General features: G+C 42.9%; 1 protein-coding gene across 4 annotated transcripts in view; it reads right to left on the bottom strand.

Annotated features, from left to right (window-relative positions):
* The window catches only part of CADM2 (cell adhesion molecule 2), a 1,012,793-nt gene that overhangs the window by 631,084 nt on the left and 359,587 nt on the right, over positions 1 to 22,122 (bottom strand). The gene's annotated exons all lie outside the window — the stretch shown is intronic.

Below are 22,122 nucleotides of genomic sequence, written 5' to 3' on the forward strand. Positions count from 1 at the left end.
AGTACTGCTGCATGGTTGAAGAACTGCATGTACGATGGATCAGCTGAAAAAGCTGCCAATTCGCTCACTAGACGGGCCGACATAATGGCAAGGAGGAACACCATCTTCATTGTGAGCATTTGTAGATCACATGTTGGCAGCGGCTTAAAGGGCGGGTGAGTTAGAGTGTCTAATACCAATGGCAAGTCCCAAGGGTCTGGCGGGGTCCTGTGGGCCGGATATAAATTGCCGAGTCCCATCAGAAATCTTTTGGTGATAGGATGAATGAACACCGAATGACCGTCCACCGGAAGACGGAAGGCCGAAATTGCCGCTAGATGCACTCTTAGGGAAGAAATCGCCATTCCCGTTGCCTTTAGATGCATTGCATAGTCAAGGATCTGTTGTATAGGCAGCAACAGAGGGTCAAGATCCTTCACCAAGCACCATGACTGAAAACGATGTCACTTATGGAGGTAGGATTTATGTGTCGTATGCCGCCTACTGTTAATCAACACGTGCCTCACGTCCTGAGAGCAGGGGAAATCGGATGCTTGGAGCCAGCTAGGATCCACGCTCTCAGGTGCATGCAGTCGATGGCTGGGTGAAGCATTGTGCCATGCTGCTGATACAGTAAGTTGAACAGATTCGGTAGCCGTTGTAGTTCGGCAACTGATATTCTCAACAGCTGTGTTAGCCAGACCTGTCGGGGCCAGAAAGTCGCTATCAGAATTACTGTTGCGCCATCTGCTGCTATTTTCTCCAAAACTCTCAGGATGAGTGGAAGAGGAGGAAAGGCGTACAGCAATTGATGACGACTCCAGTCCAGCAGGAGGGCATCCCCCAACGAGTCTTTGCCAATGCCCACTCGTGAGCAATACTGATGACATCTTCTGTTGTGTTGGGTGGTGAACAAGTCTATATTGGGGAAGCCCCAGATTTGGAAAATGTGACGGAGCACCTCGGTGTGTAACTCCCACTCGTGTTGAGAGAGGAAATGCCTGCTCAGAGTATCGGCGATCACATTGTCCTTGCCGGGAAGGTATGCTGCTGTTATGGTAATACCTTGCTGAATTGCCCAATTCCACAGGCGTACAACTTCCGCACAAAGAGAGCGGGAGCGTGCCCCTCCTTGCCTGTTGATGTAATACACCGTGCATATGTTGTCCGTGAGAATCTGTATTGAGCGACCTCGAATGATGTGGAGGAAATGCTTGCAAGCACTGAAGACTGCCCTTAGTTCGAGAAAGTTTATATGTTGTAGTGATTCCTGAGGCGTCCAGGAGACCCTGCGCCTGGTGCTCCTGAAGGTGAGTGCCCCAACCAAGCAGGGAGGCATCTGTCGTGATCTGTAGTGCTGGCTTCCGGGCATGAAAAGGGACCCCTACCAGTATATTGTTGGGGCTGTCCCACCATGACAAGTAGGTCCAGACCTGCGTTGGCACCGAAATCACCTTTTTTGTACTGTGCATCCGAGGCATGTACATGGTGAACAACCAATGTTGAAGACTACAAAGATGAAGCCTGGCATGCGGAACCACATACATGATGGCTGCCATATGCCCCAACAACTGTAAACAGGTGAGTATTCAGGACTTGGGAGAAATTGATACTGACTGCACCGAGTCCTGTATGAGATGAAACCTCTTTAGAGGCAAGTATGCCCGTGGTCAGAGAGTCGAGTCTTGCTCCAATAAACTCCAGGTCGCGAGTTGGCATCAGGAAGGTCTTCTCTAGATTGATTATGAGTCCAAGGGCTGTAAACAGAGTGGTAGTGGTGGACACCGCCCTTGTGGCCTCGTTGACAGTGGAAGCCTTCAGGAGGCAATCGTCTAGGTACGGAAAAATTGTAATGTCAAGGTGCCGTAGGTAACTTCTGGGGTTAGAAGTTTGAGATCTCTGTCAGAGAGAAATGGGTATTTTATATCAGCTTTTCACCAAAAAGTTGCCAGATCAGAAACTGGAAAATCTGCTTTCAATGTATTATCTTCTCGTAGACCAAGGAATTCTGTTTTCGCCTTGACACCCTTGTCTTCGATTACTTTTTCTTCCACTGTAAATAGTCTCATAATCCCTGCATTCATGTGAAAATGTTTTATATCTGCAAAATATCTGCTGATTGATTCTGTTACTGATAGTGTCTTAGGATATCAGCAAATTAACATTTCTGTTTGGTTGCCTCAAGCAGAGTTGTCAATTCTAACCACACAGATACATCACCAGCTTCAACCCTACGTTGGTAAAGCTAGAACTTAATTAGGAAGCCAGCAACGATGTCTTGAGCTGTGAGAATATTCACCATATTTCCTTATAGAGAGAGGTTAAGCTGATTAATTTCAGTAAAAAAATCTGCAAGGAATGCTAATTTTATAGTGAATATATGGTCTATTATTTTCCCAAACAATTCTTCCTCTTTAGCAGATCTTGCTCTTTCAAAGAGCATTGATGTTTCTTTTCTTAGTTGCAACACTCGGTTTAAGATTTTTCCATGCGATAATCAGCAAACTTCTGTATGAAACAGAAGTGCACTAAATTAATCTCCAATCTCTTCACATAATACTTTAAACATTCTGGAATTTGTAGCACTACATCAAATATGATTAACAATTTTAACAACTACACAGAACACTTCGCTAAGATTTGGTGCAAGTGTCTTCACAGTCAAAGCATATCTATGAAGCTCACAGTGGGTGAATGTGGCATGAGTGGTGACTTGCACAATGAATTCCCATCATCAATGGTGCTCTATCAGTGCACATACCAACTAATTTTGTCTATTGTAACCTCTTACTGACAAAGAAATTTTGCAATGTCCTGAACATGTCTTCTCCGTGTGCAGTAGTGATCAGCGATTCACAAAATGGGAATTCCTCTTTCAGAAACACCTTTTATGTACCGAACATACACACGTAATTATTCACAGGAGGCAACACCTGTTATTTGTTCAACTGAAATGCAAAGTAGAGACCAGCTTTTATCTTTGCAACTACTTGATCCAAAATGTCATTTGCTCATCTCAAATGTGCTGTTTCAGGGCGTAATTTCCAAATAAGACCTGATCCAGCTTTTTCACATGTTGCTCCCCAAGAACAAGCCTCACTATTTCAACCACACATGGTTTGATGAGATCCTCTCCACTTGTATGAAGTTTTTTATATTCAGCAATTCGGAGAGCAATATTATAGGATACTTCAAGAACAGCTTCATTTGTCTTTGCAAACTGATCAGCTGAATCCAAATAAGAGGATTTCAACATGCATTCCTTTTCTTAAAACATTCAATATCTTTTCCCACAAATGCTTTACGGGTTCGTTCAAAATGCTCCTTCAGTTTGCTTGGCTTCATGCTCTCTGCAGTAAGTACTGTAAAGAAGTCATTTATAGAATCACAGAATCATAGATTACTACAACTAGAAAGGACCTCTGGAGAGCATCAAGTCCAGTCCCCTGCCCTCATGGCAGGACCAAGGGTGGTATATATCCTCCTGTGGGACATGCTACTTCGACTTACAGCCCCAAGAAGCAGTGGGGAGTAATTACTTTTAGTAACTCTAAGAAGTATTTATTTCAAAATAGCAGCAGGAGTGTCCACACTACCGCTATTTTGAAATAACTATTTTAAAATAAGCAGTATTCCTCATGGAAAGCAGGAATTATTATTTCTAAATAACCAGCTTGTTCTTTTGAAATAACAGGCTTGGTAGTGTGGACACTCCACTTGTTATTTTGAAATACAGGGAATTATTTCAAAATAACTTCCTAGTGTAAACCAGGGCAAAGCATCCATGAAATAATTTTAGAGGCCTCCTTTGGAAGAAATTTGCTTGGTTCTGTACTCCCTTCCATCTACAGAAGTAGAACAGATGATCTGGCATAGAGGATTTGTTTTCACATTTTCAAACAAACATCTTCCGTAGCAACAATGTTCTAAAATAAAATACTCTCAAGAGGCTTTAACTAAAGCTCTTAAAACTGTAAGCCAAACAGTGGGGATATAGCTCAGAGGAAAAAATTGAAAAGCTTTCCTGAAATCTGTCACTTCATGGCTCAAGAAGAGAGCAAGGAATTATTTATGGGTGGAAATAAGGCCAAAAGTAGACACTTGTGCCAAAAATAGCACACATAGAGCCCAACCAACCTAGTTAATCTACCTTAGCTTAGGTATGAAGAATGGCACATGGCAAGAGATTAGAGAAGAAAGTATATATTTATATGTATTGCAATTTGCTTATTTTGTGCATTCAATATTTGTGCATAGTCAGAGCAATTGTTTCCTAAAGATTAAGCTTAAAGACTTTAGTGCAGGGAGCGTACCTGGATGTGTATAACAATGACATTCCAATCACCATTTGTTGAGTGCTGCCAATAATAAGTAATCCTTTTAGTCAGTTTCTCCTGATGTTTGTGCAGAAAATATGAATGAAATGAACCCAAAAACTGCCTGGGGAACTTGGGACAGATGTAATACCTAAAATTTTGTTTCTCGTTTATATAAAAAATTCTCTTTCTCTCAATGGGCAAAACTTTTTGATAAAGTAACAGAGAACATTACAATTTCCTAATTAATATGCAAGTTTGAAATGAGTACAGGAAGAAACCCTAGTACTGTATTTACTGACTGTCAACTTATCAATATTTTAAAAATAATGAATTACATAAATGCACAAGAAAATGCTGAAGGCTATTTTAACTTTACATGAGAAATAAATGACAGCAGTAAAAATATCACTGTAAAATGAGAAGCTCTGAAAACAGAAAGTTTTAGAAAAGCTATTCATTAGGAAACTAAAAATTAGATTTAGAGACATTAATACATTACTTTTAAGCCCAGGACATAAGATTAAAGCATCAATGAAAAAATAATAGCTGGGTGAGAAAGACTGGCTTTTATTTAAAAGGTAAAGGACAAGACCTTCAGTGTAGTATAAGACCAAATACCTTCAAGATGCCTGTCCAAGTGAGTTTGTAGGTCATCAGATATTAAAATCAGTTTGCCTCCATAATGCAGAATGCTTATTTTAACAGGACGAGGATAAATGCTGCAACACTCATCCTTCCAAACCATGCTTTGTTTACTGTTGATTAATGTTCTTTGTGTCAGTTAGTATGTTTTTTTCTCACTGAATCTATTATATTTATTTCACACTTACGACTCATTATCAATAAGATACATAATGCACTAGTTAATATTACTTGGCATAATATCACCAATTTTGTACGAAGGTACAGTACCTTCATTTCTATACTGTTTCAGTTAATGAATGAACAAACAAATTAGGATGCGGGTGAAAAAAAGCTGCAAAGGTATGATATGTAAACTAGCTCTAACTGTGATAAAAATTGTGTCTGGACTGAGATATTGTCGAGTCATGATCTGATTAGAGAACAGAATTTCTCTAGGTTGATCCTCTACTTCATCTCTACTTTGGGAAGGCAGAGCAGGGAGGCTCTCTATACCCCTCAATTTTAGTGGCTTGTAACCCTCTAGACAATAAATGTGTTAGGAAGGATAGACACTTTTGAATATTAGTTGTGTAGTGCCTATTGGTAATGTAACTAAAGCACCTTTGTCTCAATGTCATTTTCTATTAAGAGTTTACCTTTACTGAAATATGGATAATTTTTTATTCACATTCTCTCAGAAATGTAAACTGATCAAGAACTTGTGTAAATAGTTTAGGAAAGATATTAGACTGAATGGCAGAATGACACGTTGAAAGTGATCCTAACAAAGGGCAAAAACATATTTAATATCTTATTAATAGGGGTACAGAGACATGCATCACACATAAACACACCCTGTAGAAGCTGTCTTCTTATTTATTTCAACACTATTGAGTTACGCACATAAGAGTATACCTCATGAACCATAAAGGTGTCTTTACTCCACTCTCCCAATATTCACAATAACTGTATAGATATTTGGCAATGTGAAAAATATTTTTGAAGACGTTCCACATCTTGGAAGTCATTTGTGATAAAGATATTTTCTGGCTGAGCCAATTCTTCATACACTATTTTTTTAAATTACAGTATAAATGACAAAAGCTTTGTCTGGTTTAACACAGTTGGCAAATAACATACAACCTGAAAAATACTCATCTTAGGGCAAATTTAGAGTCAAGTAATGTTTACACCTGGAGTGCGGGGGACCAAAAGAGCACTCTTGGAGAACACAGGGCTTGTCCTTCATCCATATCTGAAGTATTTTCAACAAGACTAGAATCAAAGGCCACTAGCAATTTAAGAATAGTGTTCATAGTCCCAGATTTTATCCAACTCAGAGTCAGAGAACAAGGGAATGCTGTGCCTTTTAAGTGAGGATTTATTTCTCAGTTGACTTGGGGGAACAGAATAAATGTAGAAAATTAGATCCTGACCTGAAGTATATCAACATAACTGCAATGAAGTGAAAGCAGAGATTTTCCACAGTTGAGGATTAGACCCAGAGAGAGAAAAAAAATCTAAACATTGAAGCCTACTTAGTTTTTATTAAAATGTGGAGTTCTGGTATTTCTCCTCATAAACAGATAGCTTGTACTGTAATGTTGCATTTAACACTAATTCATAACAACAAATTATTTACTGCAGACCATTTAATTTGACTTAAATATTGAAATGGCTACTTATTAGATCAGGGGTGGGCAAAAGGGCCTCCATGGGCTGGATTTGGCCCGCCAAGTGGGTTGATCCAGCCCGCGGAGGCCCTAGTGGTTGACTTTAAGCCCCGTGTGCCCAAGAGCAGGGATCAAGAGACTTTATGTTCCCCCCTACCCCCAGCCTAATCCGGGCTTGGGGGCGAGAAGGAGGGTGCAAAGTCTCCTCTTGCCCTGTTCCTATCCTGCAGCCAGTGTGCAGAACTTAGAAGTGCCACATGCTCCTTGCAGGACTAGGGCAGGGCAGGAGGAGACTTTGTGTGATTTCCCCCACCTGCAAGCCCTGAATGTCCGGGGGAGGAGGGGACCACCTGCTGTTCAGAACAGTGGGTGGTTCTCCCTGGGGGGGGAGGCAGGGCCAAAGACTTCACATGCTCACCCACCCAGACCAATCAGGGTCTGTGTGCAGGGAAGCAGGAAGTGTCCTCACTCTGCCCCTTTTGCTTGAGGCTCCACCCCTTGCAGGGTGGCCCAGGGCCACCTCAAATTTCTGAAGTGGTCCCCAGTCCAAAATTATTGCCCTCCCCTATATCCTTATCGAAACAATTTATCAGAAAATATTCTTTTACTTTGGGGGTCATTTCTGTTTTTCATTATTTCCAGATTCTGACAATTCATAAGAGGCTGGAAAGAAATGCAAATTCTCAAATCTGACAGACTGAAAAAATTAAAAACACCATTTCCTGTGAAGGATTACAAAATATCAAGTATAGTGTAGAATACCTTGGCAGGAAAAACACAACATATCATGCCATTTCTGTTAGAGAAACTAAATAGATTTTAAACAGAAATTTTTCCAAAGATTTGGAGGGCCAGCAGCCCAGATCTATACTCTGACTGAAGAGAGAAGATTTACATAGGTGGCACAAAACTCATGTTAATCAGCTTTCTGAGTTGAAGAGAGAATCACATCTTAATGTCAACAACCCTTGATTTAGACCCAAGATGGAATTTCTGGACAGAGAAAATCCACTCCCAGCCCACCTGGGCATACGGGGGGGGGGGGGGCGGGGGGGGCAGGAGGTTTCTGCAAATATTTGGGATTTTTTTTTAAGTTTTTCATAGACACAAAATTGAGCCTTTTTTAATCAAAAGTGAGGAAGAATCCAGCCCAGAATAGCCAATATCTTTGGGGTTAGAGTATTCACCTGGGATGTGGGTTACCAGATATAAGCCCATGGTCTGAATCGGGCAGCTTAGGGACTTTATAGTAGACATCACTGCTGTGTAGGAGAGCAGATCTGTTTTTGCAAATCTACGAACCTGCAAAAGAAATGCAGAATATCTATGTCAAGAATGCAATGGGCATGAAGGAGAAAGGGTATGCCAGAAATGCCCAGCAGTGCAGTGTGAAAATAAAGGAGCTGATGCAGTCATACCAGAAGAGGCTAACCGATGGTCTGGATCATCACTACAAACACGGCACTTCTAAATGCAGCTGCATGCAATCCTAAGGGGAGAACCAACCAGCTTTACTAGCCAGTCGGTGGATTCCTTCCAAGATATTCTTCTGGCAGCCTAAAGCAGCAGTGTGGCGGACAGCATGGATGAGGAAGAGGAAGAAAATGGTCAGCAGGCAGGTGAGACCCCCAATAAAGCATGGCCTGAGCCTCTGTCCTGCCTTCCTGTCATGCCTGGACCCCCTCCTCTCTCCCACCTGCATGCTCCTGCAGAAAGAGAAAGCCACACTCTCCCAGCAAATGGAGGGGGGGACACCAAAACATAGGCATCACATAAGCCACTGCCCTGCACCGCACCTTGCCGCCATGTCCAGAGCCCAGACCCCTTAGGCTCGAGCCCCAGCCTGGCCTTTACCAAAGCGAGTTCACTGTGGTGTACCTGCTGCATACTGACTGCTTAAAAGCATAACCATGTAACTAACTTGTACACAACGCATCCCTGTTGTCTTTAGACAGAGCTTCCTTTCATACTGAGAGATTAGGTTGTACACTGGACAATGCATCTCCTATAAAGTCTGCCCTTCACTTTTCATTACAGTGGGTCTAACAGCGAATGCGTTGTACACTCCTTCAGCTCCACTAGCTGGCCAGCTAGCACAAATCTGCAGGCAAAAATGGGTGAGGGATGCCATGTTCAAGGAGCAAATGCAATCCACCCACTTGGAAGGGGAGTGCTTAAGCGAGTGGGAGAATACGCTGCTACCGGAGATGTGAGTGGAGCATGAGGAAAGGAGAGTGTTCAGGAAGCTGGAAGTGAAGAACCAGGAGAGAGTCTTGACAACCAGGACAAATGTGATGAACCACACGGAATCCTTCCAGGATAGTTACATGCACAGGAACCTCCTGTAGCTCTTGTAGACTAACATTGCCCCCTCACCAAGTCCTATAGCCTCCTGTCTCAGGGGCCCAGGTATGCAGCGGGAGGAGGAGAATCAAGGGCAACCTCACACTCACTCCCAGGGATGTGGGCCAAAACAGAAGGCTGTCTTTCTCACACCTATGATCACCCCTCCCACCCCTGAAATTCCCACCATGAACTTTTCTGTCCTTGCTGTGTTCCTTAAATAAAGATGCATGATTTCTGAACAACAGTCTCTTTATTGCTTGTGTTGTGGGGGTAGGAGGGTGTTTCAGCAAGCACACTGAATTCAGGGGCAACTCGTAAAGAGCAACATGCAGGATTCAAATTGCTATTTGGCCATTCACAGAGCTGTCTTTCAAAGCCTCTCTGAATTGCAGTGTCCCCTCGCTGTGCTCTCCTTATTTCCCTGGGCTACGTCTAGACTGGCATGATTTTCCGCAAATGCTTTTAATGGAAAAGTTTTCTGTTAAAAGCATTTGCGGAAAAGAGTGTCTAGATTGGCACAGATGCTTTTCTGCAAAAGCACTTTTTGCGGAAAAGCGTCCGTGCCAATCTAGACGCGCTTTTGCGCAAAAAAGTCCCAATCGCCATTTTAGTCATCGGGGCTTTTTTGCGCAAAACAGTACTGTGCTATCTACACTGGCCCTCTTGCGCAAATCATTTGTGCAAGAGGGCTTTTGCCTGAATGGAAGCAGCATAGTATTTCCGCAAGAAGCACTGATTTCTTACACGAGATCATCAGTGTTCTTGCGGAAATTCAAGCGGCCAGTGTAGACAGTTGGCAAGTTTTTCCACAAAAGCAGCTGATTTTGCAGAAAAACTTGTCAGTCTAGACACAGTCCTGGTGTCTGACTTTCATAATTACTCTCTAGGTGCTGTGCCTGGATCTCCCCACCCTGCTGTATAACTTTCCCCTTTACTCTCAAATATTATGGAGCAAGCAGGCTGCCACAACAGTGGGAATGTTGCTTTTACTCAGATCTAACCTACTCAGGAGACTGCAGAACATTGCCTTTAAACATCCAAATGCACATTCTACCATCATTCTGCTATTGCTCTGCCTCTAGTTGAACTGCTTCTTATTGTGGTCCAGACTGCCTGTGAACAGCTTCATGAGCCACAGGAGCAAGGGGTAGGCTGGATCTCCAACCATCACTATTGTCATTTCAATGACTCCAATGTTAATTTTCTGGTATGGGAAAAAAATTCTTTCTTGCAGCTTTCTGAAAGAGTTCCTAAAGATGTTCATGCCATGCACCTTTCCTGACCATCCCATGCTGATGTGAGTGAAATGGCCCTTGTGACTCACTGGAACATGTAGCACCCTTCTTTTTTTGGCCAGGTGGTCGGGTACCAACATAGGGATGTGCATTCTGTTTATTGCCCCATCACAATTAGCGAACCCCATTGCAGCAAAGCCCTCCACTGTGGCATCAGCGTTTCCCAGAGTCACTACCATCCATAGCAGAATAGTATTTATTGCTTTAGCTACTTGTAGAACACCAGCCCATAGTGTAGATTTCCCCACTTCAAATTGATTCCTAACTGCCTGGCATTGCAAGCTTCCACAGAGCAATTGCCATGTGCTTCTCCACTGTAAAGGTGGATCTCATTCTGGCATTTGTGCACTTCAGGGCAGGGGAAAGCAATTTGCAAACTTTAATGAAAGTGGTCTTACGCAAGCAAAAATTTTGCAGCCACTGCTTATCATCCTATAGATGCATCACTATGCAGTCCCACCAGCTGTTGCTCGTCTCATGGCACCAGAATCAGTGTTCCATAGTGTCCAGAGGATCAAGTGTGGGTGGCATTTGCCAGTTGCTCAACTCAAGTGCTTCGTAGAAGAGTATGCTCATGGCCTCCTGGGATTCTTCGTGATTCCAGCAGACCCTGGATAGGTTGCGGATACACTCCAGCAAAAGGTTCACCTTCGTTAATATGTTTGCTAGAATGCTTTGATATTGAGTATAATCCATGACAAGTTCCATGCTTACTCTGCTATAGCATCTGTGTGGATAAACAGGGAAAGGGAGCAAAGACTGTTTGCTGTAGCAAGTGTGGGGAAGAAGGAGATGAGTGCATATCCCCAGAATCTCGCAATGCACGGATTTGGTCTCGGAGTGCATTGGGGTGCAGACTGAAAAGGGGTACAAGAACAGTGGGATAGCTGCCCACAGTGCATCACTCTCAAAGTCCACAGTAATCACCCCAATGGGAATGTGTTCATTCAAATGGCATCAAACTCTTCTGGGGACATGCACCTTCTACTTTACAAACTGGTTGTTAAAAAAAAAACTTAATAAATTCAATCTTATCTCTCAGTGTAGACAAGGCCTTTGAGGAGTGGCACTGAAAGGGCTGGAATCTGACAGGTCCTCTTCTGTCATTGGCTTCTTCATTGTGTTCCGGACAAAAAGGAGAAAAGAAAGGCATCCACCACCAAGATTTTGTTTGTTTGAAGGGAGAAGGAGAAAGATTAATAAAATGAGACCTATCAGCTCCCATTATCAGCCAACACTGTCGCAGAGTTTGCCAGGGCTGCTCCTTAATAACCAAGTTGCTACAGAGCAATAGAAGCAACTATTCTACTGTAGCTGCCTAAGCAACCAACTTTCACGACTGTCTTGGATATGGAAATAAATGACACAGCAAAAATGAAATGCGTTTTCTGGTTGGTAGTACAGAACATAAACTCCATATTGTGATAGTTGATACTCTTTATATAAAGACATTATTAACCTATGTTAGACAAGAACATAGACCGAAAGAAAAAATTCAAATGTATAACTGATGCCTCCTGTAGTGTTAACTTACCTGGTCATTACCACAAAACATAAGACCATTATTAGTTTGCAATAAAGGAAATTCTGGCAATTACTAATTAATAGAAAAAATAAAATAAAACATAAAACCATCTGCATTAATCTCTATTTCTCCTTCATGGAAACACTCACTTCCTGGAGAGAAAAAGGAAGCAGGCCAGCAGAAAAATTACATAAACTGAAGTAGATATTTGTCTTAAAGAAATCTCCCTCTCAAAAAGTTAATAACATTGCTTGCTCTTATTGCTCCATCCATAATAGTAGCACATTATAAGTTGATGTGTAATATGGACATTACATAGTTCACATCTGCTTTGACTGTACTGTCTGGCTGAAAAAAAAGACAGAGAGTACTGTCTCAGCCTACTCCAGATAGGAAGCGGCTTCACGCACAGCGGTGCCCTTTTTAAGCCCTTTTACCCATATGGTTCCCAGAGGATGAGATAGTATTGCCACATTGATCCCTTGCGCCATTTTGCAGAAGCATGACCTATCTTTGTTCCACTCCCTCTCCCCCAGGCATAAAGCACTGTTTCCTTCACTCAGCCACCCATACAATCTTCCACTACACAAATCTGTCCCTCCCCCTTGCTTAAAGATGACATGCAGCGATTGCAGGGGAACTTTAAAATCACTTATTTGTTACAAATTGTAAATACAGATAGGATCTCCCTGGTCCAGCACCCTTGGGACCTGAGTGGTCCCGAAGGAGGGATTTTGCTGGATCAGGTGAGGTCATTTCTGGCCCTCAGTCCAGCTCCACTCCTGGAACATGCGACCAGCCCCACTGCCCTGCCATGGCAGCCCACAGTCCTGCTGCTAGGGTTCTCAGCTTTGCTGCAGCAATCCACTGCCCCAGCACCACTGCTCCCCACCCTGCTGCAGCAGCACCAGCCCTGCCAGCCCAAAGTCCTGACACCAGACTCCCGCCCCTCTGCGGCAGACCACTGCTCAGCCACCAGGGTTCCCAATCCCACCAGCCCTGCTCTGTCAACCCACAGTCCTGCCACCGTGGATTCTGGCCTCACCAGAGCAGACTGCTGCCCCACCAGAGCCTACTGGCATTTCAGATGCCCTGCTACCGGGCTCAGCCAGACTCCCACAGCAGGGCTCCCAACCGCTGGCCTCCTTCAGCTAGCCTAGCTAGATTCCCAGCCCCTGCAGGGCTCCTGCCTCTGGTCCTCCACTGGGTCTCTCTGGTCCAGCAACATCCGGGTCCTACCGGACCACGCATGCTGCTGAACCAGGGAGCTGAGAGAAATTCAACCTGTAGTTAAATCGTTCTATTATATCCCAATTCTATGTAAAACAGAAATATAACACCAGCCCTTTTTAGTTTTCTTACCCCTACCAGAACCAAGTACAGGCACAAGAAATAGTTTGTGAAAAACTGTCAGAGAAAAACTCAAGTAATTTAGAATGAGCTTTAAGAAACATGCATTTCCTCAAGACAGCACATTATATCATAGAATCATAGACTCATAGAATACTAGGACTGGAAGGGACCTCGAGAGGTCATTGAGTCCAGTCCCCTACACTCATGGCAGGACCATTATATGATCACAAACTATATAAAATAAGTTTCCATCTAGGTTATCTCTATAATTCCATGAAAGCATGAAAAAGGTGGTGAGGAACCAATGCTGATTATCTGTCTACGCTACACATCACTTTAATCAGCATGTAGGGCCTGTGTCTGCAAGCTGTGTAGTGAGAAGCTGGGCCTATTCTGTGATGCGTAGGTACACATATCAATTTAAGCATCTGGTAGGGGTAAAGCCACAAGAAAAGGCTTCATGCAGACCCCAACTACTGAAGTCTTTCACTGCAGCAAGGATAGGCTCTGACAGTGGGAAGGGCTCCAGTATCTGGAAGGCAGTGGGACTATACATAGCTAAAAATAGCAGTGTAGACGTGAAAACATGGCTTGGGTCAGTACTATGGTACATGTATACAATATTCAGGTGTGTCTGTATTCTTCTCAAACAAATCAGACCTCACTGTCTAGACTGCTACTTAAACTCACACCACAGGGGTTATCTAAGAAAATACTCTGTATGTCCCTGGAAAAAAACATGCAATGTATACACAACCTTAGAGAATTTCTGTCTGTTTTTGATACTGACTTTTTTTTGGTCTAAGGAAACAATTGAGGTAACATGTACATTAACCTTACAAGGATGAATCAGAAACCTGTGATTACTATTTAGTTGATTCTATGGTGCTGCCAAAACATAGACAGGCTCACAGTTTATATGCAATTTGCGTGAAATTATACACATACATCTTTTTTCTAAGAACATGTTAGACACCTGTCAGGGATGGTCTAGGTGTGCTTTGTACTGCCTTGGTGTGAAAGAAATGGACTACATGGCCTCTCTAAGTCCCTTATAGTCCCACATTTCTAGGATTCTGTAATTGTTTTGGAATGTGACTTTATTAACTACCTATATTTATATTAACAAACTGTAAAAAATTTTAGTCAAATGCACTAAATGTTCTCAGCTGTCAGTAACTATGCTGATCATCAACAATACATTTAAGGCTATAAAACTAAGAGTCTTAGAGCTTATCTAGATGGCTTGACAATGCATACTATGGGAGTATGATTTCTATAGCACACTACTGTACTACACCCTAATTGGTCCATGTAGACCATGCTGGTAGCCACTAAAAGTTCCCTTGTGCGCTTCTATTTCAGCAGTATATTAAAGTGTTCTTGGGAAATTTTAGTGCATATCAGCATGGTCCACAAAGACCAATTTGTGTGCAACGGGTTAGCATACCTTAAAAATCACACCCCCAAAGTAAACATTGCCACACTGTGTAAGCATGTCAGTAGTATATATAAGCACACACACACCCTTAAAAATGAAAAAGCAATGTTCTCTTGCATTTAGAAATTAGTATTCTTTCTTTCTAAAATTCTTTCACACCAAGAGTCACACAATAGTAAAAATGATGAGAAGATCTTTTTTTCAGATTTTAACTAAATTTACACATTTTTATAATGCTGCTTTTCCTTGCTGTAGTTTGACTTCAAATATAGCAATTATTATAAAACTACATGTATGTTAACTAGGCATACAGAAAAAAATCAGACTGGGCTTTTAGGAAATGCCTTTTCTTAGCTATAAATGTGCTGCTTTAAAAAAATATGGGAATCTGAATATTGGATGGTTTTTGTTTTTCCTCCAATTTCCAGCACACTCAAGATTCTCCCTCCATCTCCCTCCAAAGTGCAACATTAAAAGGTAAACCACCTCTCCAACAGAGATGTAATGCAAAGTCTTCACCACCAGCCAGATTCCAATACTATTTAATCACAATGAAAAATACATTACTTCACAATCACTGTTTCTAGACTGGCAAGTCTAGCAGCTGCTTTTGCGGAAAAACTTGCCAGTTGTCTACACTGGCCACTTGAATTTCCGCAAGAACACTGAAGATCTCATGTAAGATATCAGTGCTTCTTGCAGAAATACTATGCTGCTCCTGTTCGGGCAAAAGTCCTTTTGCGCAAAAGGGCCAGTGTAGACAGCTCAGATTTGTTTTGCGCAAAAAAGCCCCGATCGCGAAAATGGCGATCGGGGCTTTCTTGCACAAAAGCGCGTCTAGATTGGCATGGACGCTTTTCCACAAAAAGTAATTTTGTGGAAAAGCGTCCGTGCCAATCTAGACGCTCTTTTCCTCAAATGCTTTTAACGGAAAACTTTTCCGTTAAAAGCATTTGCGGAAAATCACACCAGTCTAGACGTAGCCAGTGAGTTTTAGTGAAATGAATGGCATTACTTTTTAATTAAGGTACTACTCACTGGGAGTCTAGTCCAATGTAATTTCCGAATACCACAAACTAATACAGGTTGAACCTCTCTAGTCTGGACCCTTGGGATCTGATTGGTGCTGAAACAGAGAATATGTCTGACCATGAGAGGTCACTATTGTGTAGCAGCAATAACAACACTTCTACTGCTTACTGGGTTATTAGGAGACATTAGGTAAATTAGCCCTAACTAATGGTATAGAACACTACAAGCCAGGAATTGTGGCTGTAAAACTTTATGGGTCCCTTGGAAACTTGGCCACACCCATGATAAGTGGACATTCATCAAATTAAAGGCATGCTAGACCATGGATGTTGCCGGACGAGAGTGTGCCAGACCAGAGAGATTCAACCTGTAAAATGAGTTGTCCACATTGCTTTGGGATTCAAAGGGCTTTAAAAAAGTAGCCTTAAATTTTAGATCTGTTCTTTTTGTCTGGCATACTTTTAACAATGTGGAAAACTGATATAATTTGTTTACTGATCTAATTTGTTATAATTTTATAACTAGTTCAAAGGCAGCAACTCAAAACTATTAAATGTATTGGGTGATTAATAAAGAATTTCTTCTTAATGCTAAACACCTTTTTATGATTTTAAGGGATGTAACAAATCACAGATATTTATGCAACCATATAATGATAAAAGATCAAAATTAGTTATAATGGAAATATATTTGAGAGGGGATAAAGAAGGGTTCTCTCAATATTAGCAAAATTGTAATCTAAGCCTAAAATTAACAAAAACTGTATGTGTTCATTCCTTTCCCTGCCTGCTATCCAGCATGAAAGGTCACAAATGTGCTGACAAGAAAAGTCATGGGATTTATTATAACAAACATTATAGGAAAGAGGAAAACAAAAGATTAGATGAAAAGGAGCACCAAACAAATCCACAGTGTAAGTAACACATATTTGAACAGAATTAGTGTATTTCTATTGAAATAATATGGGTGATTGTTGTTTTAAGCTCCGATTTCCTCATTGGACAACTAAAACATGTGTTCTCTAATTCATGCAAATTCAACCTGGGATCTGAAAGTCAAGTTTTGATCTTTCTAGTTCATGCATCATCTCTAATAATTAAGATTTTGAATGGGACTATAACTAAAACTTGTTAATGCATAAATGAGAAATAATATACTTTACTCTCATATACAGAATCTGAATTCAATCTAAAGAGCTGCAAAAATAAAAAAGGAAAACTGTACCTTGGATGTATAGCAAATCTCACCTTCTAAAAACCAAAAAACTATAAAGAAACACTGTACTAAATGTCTCCCTACTACTCTGTTCCAAGAATCCTATAATCCAGATCAAAAATATTTTCTTACTGCCGAAAAATGTCCTTTAATCCTTCAGCCATTATAATTTGAGACTATTCTTTCATACGCTTCCCTGAGTGTAATGTCTGAGAATTAATCAGCTCTCAGAACTTACAAGGTAACAGTTCTTTGCCCTTAGACTTACAGATAAGACAATGAGTTTTATCTGATGGTAGGGAGAGCTGGAGTTATTTCCCTATCTCTGATACAGTTCATCTCATCCTCTTTGGATTCTGCTAAATAATTCTTGCTGTAGAAATTGCTAGAATTGAAAAACACACAAATGTTCAAAAGAAAAATATATTGGTTTTGGAGTGGACCATATCACACCAATTTACAGGTAATTGCGCCCTGCCACTGCAAAAAAGTGGATACTATCAGAACCTCCCTGCAAGGGTTTTTTTTTAATTTGTTTTGTTTTTGTTTGTTTATTTGTTTTTTTTCTTCTAACCCAAAGAAGTCAGTACACACAGTATATTTTATCTTAAGAACTATATTTAAACAACAGAAGCTTGTGGCACTCATTTTGCCATTTTTATTTGCTTGCAGTTACAAGAAACTTTGTTTAAATTAACTGATATAACAGTATCACTCACCTCTGCAAAGAACATTTACCACTTGTATGGGCAGAGATGTAGGGGGCTCATTAAAGGATATGGGGCAAATTTCCATGTCTCCCCTTTAATTGTAATCATCTAGCTAATATTCATGACAAACTGGTGCATCCTGAATTTTATCAGCCTCAAGAAAGGGGTAGTAGAACCATGAATTATGTCCATGAGGGGCCTTGAATTGAAAACACCTGAATCCTAAAGTGGCTGCAGCAGATATTTGGGAGGGATGAAAAATCCTTGTGTGTCCTGTCCTATCCTTTTTCCAGGCCTCCAGGCACTAGCACAAAAAAAAAAAAAAATTCACACAATATCCATTATCACTCTCAAAAGTCAAATTCTTCAGTTATTCATTTAAGGGCTGATGACAAAAATTACATATAAAACTTACAGACAAATTAATATGGGTTTCTAGCTGATAATGTTCACCATTATCTGTCAGATTAGGAGAAAATGTCTGCTGTCAGTCTGCTGTAGAAAGAATGGAAAAAACATTTAGTGAGTGTAATGCTAAGGATATTCCTTATATAGACTCAAAGGTATATATGGTGACTTTACACTGGATTCACCAGGACAAAACTGTGTGTGTTGTGTAGGCGATCAGACTGTAATGGTTCCTTCTGGCCTGAGAATCTATTATAAAATATGGGAGTTTACAAACATAAGAACAATTCCTCACAAACAACAAATGATTGAGTGTTGGTGATTCTAAATGAATTACATGGATATTTAATTTTAGAATGTTTTTTGTTGATAAATTGAATTGTAATGAGTGCTGACTCACAGGATTATGACACAGTGTGTAAGGACAGGGGTGGAAAATTGCTGGTGGAATGTTAAAACTCAAGTACATTCAAAAGCTTTTAGAAAGTCCCTAACCAAAAAAATATGATTAATTTACTCACATCTTTTAACTAATGGATCTTTTCCCTTTGAATGGCCATTGTCTTCTTATTACAGGTTAAACTGTCGATGCTGGGGTTGTAGCAGTTGGTCACCCAGGGGGCAGTAACCAGTTCCTCTGGAGGTGGTGCATGCCAGAAGCTGGCTTTTCAGCTGACTCCCCATATGCACCAGCTGCCACCTCATGCTGCCCCACTCCCTGGGAGTTAGACCGGAAGCCACTTCTAACCTTTGGGTAACTTTAACTTATCAGTTATCCATTTAAACAGCTACACTCCTACAACTTAAATACAACTTTCTAAATAACTATTTCTGATTCTGTGATTTTCATTTTTTCCACTTTAGCATGAAAATATAATAATATATTCTCACCACTACCCCTCTCTCTGGAGGTACATGATTGCCCAGGGGGAGGGTGCAGGAGTGGGTTGGGGCAGGGTGTCGGCCAGGTGGGAAGGGGGCAAGAGCGGGCTGAGAGTAGGTGGCTGGCTAGGGGAGAGAGGGCAGGAGTAGGCTGCGGTTGTGGGGTCTAGGTTGAGGGTGCATGTGAGGGGGCTGGAAGTGTGCAGTCTCAGCAGGGTGATGAGGGGGCTGGAGGTGCAGGGTCTCGACTAAGGGTGTGTATAAGAAGGCTGGGGGTGTAGGAATGGGGAAGAGGGCACAGCTCCTGCCCCTCTGAAGGGAGAGGTCTTGTGGCTCCCACCCACCTGGGAGGGAGGAGCAGGGAGGGTGAAGGCCTCACAGTTACCGCTCCCTGGGAAAAGAGAGAAGGGGGAAGCCACGTGGCTCCCCCCTGCATCCCCAAAGGTGGTAGAGGGGAAAGGAGAGGCCTTGCAGTTTCTAGGCCCTCGAGCACCAGGGAGGAGGGAGGTTGCATAGTTTCTGAGCACCACCAGAGCAGCGAAGGAGGGAGGGAGGAGGCTGGCATCTGAGGTCAGAGGGGCAGCGGGATGTAGAGTGACATGATGATGTTCCTCTGTTGCCCGCAAGAAAAAAAAATTAGGGTATGTCTACACTACAAAGTTAATTCGAACTAACGGACGTTAGTTCGAATTAACTTTGACAGGCGCTACACTAGCGCTCCGCTAGTTCGAACTTAATTCGAACTAGCGGAACGCTTAGTTCAAACTAGGTAAACCTCATTGTACGAGGACTAAGCCTAGTTCGAACTTACTAGATCGAATTAAGGGGTGTGTAGCCCCTTAATTCGAACTAGTGGGAGGCTAGCCATCCCCAGCTTTCCCTGGTGGCCACTCTGGCCAACACCAGGGAAACTCGTCTGCCCCCCTCCCGGCCCCGGACCCCTTAAAGAGGCACGGGCTGGCAAAGCCTCAGAAGCGCGGGGAACCGCCGCTGCTGCCGCTTCAGTCCCGGTGCCTGTGGTCTGCTGGGGACCGTCCCCAGCAGACCACAGGCACCGGGACTGAAGAAGCAGCAGCGGCGGGGTCCCGTGCCTCTGAGACTTTGCTAGAGCAAAGCCTCAGAGGCGCGGCACCCCGCTGCCGCTGCGGCTGTGCTCCCGTGTCCCTGGTCTGCTGGGGGGGGGGGCGCAGCTAGTGTGCCCCCCCCAGCAGACCAGGCTTTTGTTTGGACCCTGGGGCAGAGCAGCTGGGGCGCTGTTGATTGGTCCTGCAGCGCCGCTCTGGGCACTACTGGACCAACCCGGCAGCACCCCAGCTGCTCTGCCCCAGGTCCTGATTCAGCCACTGCTGGTCAGTTTCAGCAGTGGCTGAATCAGGACACCTGGGGCAGAGCAGCTGGGGTGCTGCTGGGTTGGTCCAGTAGCGCCGAGGAGCAGTGCTACTGGAGCAACCCAGCAGCACCCCAGCTGCTCTGCCCCAGGTGTCCCCAAGTCAGCTGCTGCTGAAACTGACCAGCGCTGACTACAGGACACCCGAGGCAGAGTTGCTCTGCCCCAGGCTTCCTGGAATCAGCTGCTGATCAGTTTCAGCAGCAGCTGACTTGGGGAAGCTTGGGGTTCTTAAGTTGAATCTGTATGTAAGTCAGAACTGGCGGTCAGTTTCAGGAACGGCTGAATCTGGACGCCAGTTCCGACTTACATACAGATTCAACTTAAGAACAAACCTACAGTCCCTATCTTGTACGTAACCCGGGGACTGCCTGTACATCTTTAAAAAGGGAGATTCTTTCTTATTAAAACAATCCTATAGAAAATCGACATTTTAAAGAAAATAGACATTATGGATACAGGATAGGAAAGACAGTGAAGCATTAAAGCTATAGCAAGAAAGAGAAGGATGAATGAGTCATATGTAAGAATACCTGAGCATTATCCAAGAAGGAAAAGGTAGTCCCAAGAGGAGACAAGGGAAACTTTACCAACTTAGTCACATTTTCAGGGTAACACCACTTAAGTTTTCTTCATCCTGGACCTGTGAGAAATCCCATTTAAGGTTTCAATTTCCCAGTCATCACCTCTGTTGTGTGGAAATCTACAGCTCTCTTCCTCCTCACCAAGACTTAATGCCACACAGTGACCTTCCTCTTGTTAACCCCAGTGAGTCCCTGTGCATCAGAAAAGCACCTGTGCTTTGGTTTTCTCTGAGGGCTATGAACAGGAAAACATCAGCTGTTACAAGCTATCACACCCATCTTTCTAAACAAGCACAACTATTTTAAAGGCAAAAGCAATACACAGGAAAAAAACCCACCACACATAATCCAAATCAAGGTGTCCAACAGAATTGCCAGGCCTTTGGGCAAGGTTGGGAGGAAGGGGAGATGGGGAAGCTCTGCTTTCCTGTAAGAGACAGGGCTTCAGGTGGAAGGGGTGGGACTGGAAAAACTAGCCTATCCCCACCAGCTCTTTAGTGCTGCCCAGAGCATGTCACAGTGATTTAAACTGTCCAGGGCTCTGGCTACTGTAGTGACAGTGACCAGGAGCCCTGGTCCTTTTTGAATCATCAAGCTCTGGGACAGTTGCCCCTTTGCTCTGCCTCCCCCATCCTTCACCAGCAGGTTTGAAACCAATAAAAGTTCCTACATGTGTGCTAAAAAATTATTAGATGCCATCTATCAGTTTTATGGGGACCCGGTAGGATAGTCTTTTTCACTCTTGCAAGGGTCAGAGCCCTTTGACAGAAAATACTGTGCTTTCTCTGAAACAGTAGGCCAGGCCAGGCCAGTTTAAACAATTTTTTAAGCAAAGGTTCTTTCTCTGTATTTGTAGTGTGTGGCAAGCCAGTTGAAGAAGTATATGTAAACCTCCCCAGTGGGCTCTACCTCTCCAGAGTTATTCATGGTTAGGGATGTTAAAAAATGATTAAAATGTAACTGTATAACTCTTAAAAATCCCAGTGGTTACACCATTACACACACTGCAGCTGCAGTATAAAGCTTGTACTGCGGAGCGTGCAACATAGCCAGCTCCTGGCATGCCAGTAGCTGGTTTATAGTATAAGTATAAAGGTGTAAGTGTAAGTATAAGTTGACTCCCGACACAAACTAGTTTCAGATGCCAGCCCTGCTTCCTGGAAGACAACTGCTGCCCCACAATTCAGCCTCTGATATAGAGCCAGCAGCAAAGGTCAATAGCCAGCTCTCCAGGAGCAGGGCTGGCAGCTGGGAGATGGCTTATAAGCCAGTTCCCATCACACATCAGCTCCTGGCTGCTGGTCCTGCTCCCAGGGAGCTGGTCCAAATGCAGGCTCTGCAGTATAAAC

Source organism: Pelodiscus sinensis, chromosome 1 (genome assembly GCF_049634645.1).
Source record: "Pelodiscus sinensis isolate JC-2024 chromosome 1, ASM4963464v1, whole genome shotgun sequence".
Classification (NCBI taxonomy): Eukaryota; Metazoa; Chordata; order Testudines; family Trionychidae; genus Pelodiscus; species Pelodiscus sinensis.